General features: G+C 29.7%; 1 protein-coding gene across 3 annotated transcripts in view; it reads left to right on the forward strand.

The window, feature by feature from the left end:
* LOC116852095 overlaps positions 1–5361 on the forward strand; it is a 42205-nt gene that overhangs the window by 6585 nt on the left and 30259 nt on the right. The gene's annotated exons all lie outside the window — the stretch shown is intronic.

The following is a 5361-nucleotide window of genomic DNA, read 5'->3' on the forward strand; positions in this document are numbered from 1 at the left end:
TATGAAAAATTATTAATTTATTCAGTTCACACTTTTTAATATAATTGAAATAATTATGTATTTCATTATTTGTTAACTATATAGATAAAATTGATTATATGTTTTTTTTATATATCAACATCAGGTTATAATTGTTGTGACATTCGACGTACAATTTTTCTCTTTTTAGCATGTCTTAACAATAATAACACTGTGGAAGGCGAAATTTCAAAAAATATTTCTGATGAAGATCCATCTTTTCTACCATCAAACTTCGTCTAATGAAAGAAACGTTGAAGATGTGATAGACCAAGCAACAACTGTTACTGCACAAACTAACAGTTCAGCAAATATTTCTAGTGGATTAGACATATCGATGTCACTAAACATATCAGGTAAATGTGCTCGAGATGATACAGATACTATCCACACAAAAGAAAAGATCAGAAACTTTGGCCGAGGTGCTTGTGTGTATCTGTAGGTATTCTTTTTAGTTTCTGATCTTTTCTTTTGTGTGGATGGTAGAAAATTTATTAAACTCGAAGATATTTTTGTAAGTTGAAGTAATTCTAAATGAATACTCTAAGAAGTTCTGAGAAACTCCAATCATGGTGCATGTAACTTCCTACAGCAGTCTCATAGTATTCTACCACGAATTCCTAAAGAATTACACTTCTGAAAAGAAGAAAACTTTAGGAACACTTAAAGAATTCATTGTGCTATCTGGGTTCACTTGGCGTAAATTTACTGATCTCATTTTTTTTTTTTTTTGAAAATAGCAATGGAATAACAAAATATTTTTTTAATATTTTATCAATAACTGCATTTTTCTAATATATTTTTCTAAAATATTAAATTAAAATTTTTTTAGTACAATTTCTGAGCAAATCGCGTGCACTTGGCGCTTTTTCTTACCTTTTTTTGAAAACATAATTTTGCACGGTTTTTATATCTCTATATCTTTGAGTACAATGCTAACTTTTTCCCAACCTGATTATTTTCATATAATTATACATATGCGTATTTATATATACGTATGTGTGATGTTTTTATCACTCTACATTTTTTCAAATGAGCGCTTATATCATTCATAATAGGTTAATTATTATTTCTAATATAGGGTACTAAGTTTTGTTTTGTATCTTTCATAAACTTTTATTTTTTATAATTTGTGTCGTTTATAAACGGTATATCTTTTATAAACTACATATAAAAACTATATATAAACTATAACATGTTGTTAACTATAATGTATTATTAACTATATATTCTTTATGAACAAAATAATTATGTTTAAATTTATATATTTTTTTTCTTAATATGTTTTTGGTTGTGTATCCATGTTTTAATCATAGGCACATTTCGGTGTGCTAATAAGTCGGAATATTTTTTAATAAGTCTTCCAATTTCGTTAAATGAAGGTAATTTGTTGTCATCAGAATCTATATAATGCTGGAAGGTATCGAGAACAATACGTTTTTCATCTCGTGTCCATCGATTGCGATTAAATACTGTAAATACAAAAAAATATTTATTAATTCACGTACTGTATCTGACGGTTGACGCAAACATTGCATACAAACAGAACTCATCAAACTGAATATAAAATTCCTCTAACATTTTTAAACGACCACATCAATTTTCGAGTTATTAATTAAAGAAAAATAGTGAATGATTACAACGTAATATGGTAGATAAGCTGGGACGTCTATCGCAGCGATGTCTATCACAGTGTACTTGTATATTAGGTCAAAGTGAATGAAAAAGTCTTTTATTATTTAACAAATTACCATGTAGATTTTTAGTTATTAATTAAACAAGATTGGTGATTCATAATGCACCACTTAAAGTCTTCTTTAATTAATAAGTAAAATGTACGTGTTTATTTGTGCAATCGTAAAGAACTTTTTCGTTCCGTTCAATCTAATCTACAAGCATTTTAATAACTTAAAATTTTACATGATTGTTTGCAAAATAGTAGAGGAATGTTGTATTCCGTTTGATAAGTTTTACCTGCAATACAACGCATATAATAATTGTCGAACACCTAATATAATTGTCTCTAAAGATTTACAAGTAGCATTTTATCTATATTTTCTAAAATATTTAAAGGTTTATATAAAATTCTATTGTTAAAACTCTATATGTGTATTAAAAATTAAACCATATATTTTTCACTTACTTTTCATTGTTTGTTGAGAATCCTGCGGTAGACGTTTCTTAATCCGTTTTTCATTTTTATTTACTTTGTTTCGATCATTTTCTATATTATCATCTAAGAAATCCGATGACGTATCAAGCTCATTAACACCTCTAGTATTTGGCGACGTATCAAGTTTATTAATATCTGTAAGAAACATTTGTATGAATGTATGACTGGTATTTATAGGTCGATTTTATGTTTAGAGTCTTAAGGTCGTCTTCAGAAGCTACAATAATATTGAATAAAAATTTCAATTTTCATTTATACAAGAATATAGTACCTTGCTGAAAGTCTCCAATTGTTCTTCTCAATGTAATTCCCTCATTAATTCCATCAGCGGTATCCACGGTCTTCTCCGTCATGTTTTCATTTTCTGAGAGTTCACAGTCAGATTCGTTACTATCACTTTCATTCTGATCAGCTCCTTGTGCCGCTTCTAAATATTGAGATATTTCCAAAATGTCTTTTTCTATAACAGGTTGTCTGTAATGAGTTAAATGTATTTTCTCAGCATGGCCCATAAAATTTGCAAGCGTTGAAACGTCATTCTCAGATAAATTGTAATTAACACATATTGTTGCTATATGTTTCCGTAGTTCAGTTGCACGAATAGTTTCTGGATTTTCTGCGCCACTTTCTATTGCATATTGCCGCAATAAATCACACGCTAAAAGATATCTGTATTTATCCTTTTTAAGTGAAGGAAGACCAAATAAGTATGGATTTTTTGAAGAAACTTTCACAGCTTTCCTGTGTTTCAAAATCATCTCGATACAGTCTCTTAATTCTGCCGTTAGTAAAACTGGTACTGTTCTACCAAGTTTACCTCTTAGAGTAAAACGTACATATTTCTTAGCTATTTCTTTCGCACGTACTGAAAGCGCTTTATACAAATCATTTGTTTAATAATTAATTCCTTGATAATTCTTATAATCCTCGATGAACGTTCTTTGTATTTGTCCAGCTCTACGATGATTAAATACTTGTATCGAAGTCAGTGTTGTAAGGGAAAGCCATGCATCATAAGAAAACTTTTCTGTCAAGGAATTATAAACCGTTTCACGTGTTTGTTTTAAATAGTTATGCAGCTTAATAATATCTGCTTTAGAGGGTAGAACAACTTTTTTACGTCTCACATTTCGACTCATTGTTTCCAATATTGTTTTAGAAACATGTGTTGTAAAATCTTCTGTAAATACTTTTAAGAAATCTTCAGCACGTAATTTCCGTTCTTCGTTTTCTTTTCTAATACATCGGTTGATTACAAGTTTACCTATTTCTTTTATCAAACCTCCGAGTGCAGACGCCAGTGATGGAGTTTTGTAAAATTTGGCACATACAGATAAGCCGGCTAAGATATTGATTGCTTCGATGCAAGCACTGCTATAACGTGGAAAAAAAATGGAAGCTAAGTCCGTAATTTCAGAATATTTTGATTTCAATATTTGTAGTAGGCGACCTATCCTTCTTATTTTTTGTCTTATCATCGCATCATTATGTTCAGATGTTTTATATTTTTCACATTGTTGATTACCAAATGCGATTATTAATTCATCATAACGTATAAGTCTGACTATATTGTCTTCTCTTAAAATTGGAAATACTCGTAATCTTAAAGCATTGCTTGCTTCATAATGTATACGTCCTATTATTTGTCTTCCTAAAACCGGTATCGATCTACTATCTTTACTTCTGAGTGTAGTAATACATCTGCGATAGTGATGTCTACTTGTAAGCTTCAAAACGAAAACTTTACATTTTGGACATGTGACATAATCACAAGGTAATCTAAACATTACAAAATAAATTGCTCCAATTAACAAAAATATAGAATAAAATGCTCTGATGATTACAATAATCAAAATTAATATTAACAAACTTGTGAGAACTGAGCGACGTATGAGAATATGCAACATAATATACATAAATTTTCTTTATCTTAGTAGCCAATAATTAGTTAGTACATTCCACATAGCAAAAATGTTTAAAATACTTCATAAGGATACCGTACACAGTAAACACAAAGTAACAGTTATATACCTGTTAGTTGTAATTTCCTACTCAATAATATAATTGTTATATAACAGACGCGTTATATGACAGTTATATTGTTCAGTAGGAAATTACAACTAACAGATATATAACTGTTACTTTATGTTTACTGAGTAAGTGCCGCGATAGATATCGCAACGTTTATTGGATATCCTAATGATAAATTATGGAGTTTTGCTGTGTGGAATATACTACATATAGTTTGGTCATCTTTTGAATATTCTTCAATGTAACTAAATGAGACGCTGGTATCTCTTCCTTAGATCGTTATATTCTTTCCCGTTCGCATGATTCCTCGTGTTTGACTCAGTTTTTTTTATGAGCGATGAGTGACGTCACATGATTAGCGACATTATTGTACGGAAATTATCCTATTGATAATGTACAGTTACACTTGAACAGAATTATTTTGTGATCATTTTCGCATAATATATAATACACCATTGATCATGCGATATTATTCATCACCCATCAAAAAACAAATTGACCCTGAGGAATCATGCGAACAAAAAATTGTTGCGATGAATAGGTATTAGTGTTATATTGAGTTACACTAATTTCAAAAAATGACCAAAACATATTTATGTGCACTTGTCGTCGAAAAGGTTATCGAGCCTTTTTTGTAAATTTAGAAACCTCTCAGTCTTTTCTAAAGGGAGAGTTTCATTGGAAAATAAATTATACAAGAATAGGTCCCTCAACTTAAAAAAAGAAAACATGCAACCATTCCGACGATAAATACACTGAAAATTATCTTCTAGTAAAATAAAGAAAATTTATATAAATAATACTGCATATTTTCTCATCCATCGCTCGATTCTGACAAATTTGTTAAATTTATTACATTTAATAAAAGTTTACCTGTTGTATGCTTTCTTCGAACGTCTTTCTACGAGTAGTTCACCATCATTGCGTGCACAATCGACATTGAAGTAAAAATCTCCACGTCTACGAATCGTCTCTATGATCTTTTTTCGTTCTACAGTCCCTTTTGGTATATTTATAAACTTTTGTACTTCTAATTCATTAGCATGTACTCTTTCAAGATGACGAGCTATTTTGCTTTGAAATGTGTTACAATACATGCAGAAATGCTTCTTTTTCCTTCACCAATTGATGTAACAAAT

The sequence above is a fragment of the Odontomachus brunneus genome, unplaced genomic scaffold, assembly GCF_010583005.1.
Source record: "Odontomachus brunneus isolate Ranch 3 - 2012 unplaced genomic scaffold, Obru_v1 Obru_scaffold_202, whole genome shotgun sequence".
Lineage (NCBI taxonomy): Eukaryota > Metazoa > Arthropoda > Insecta > Hymenoptera > Formicidae > Odontomachus > Odontomachus brunneus.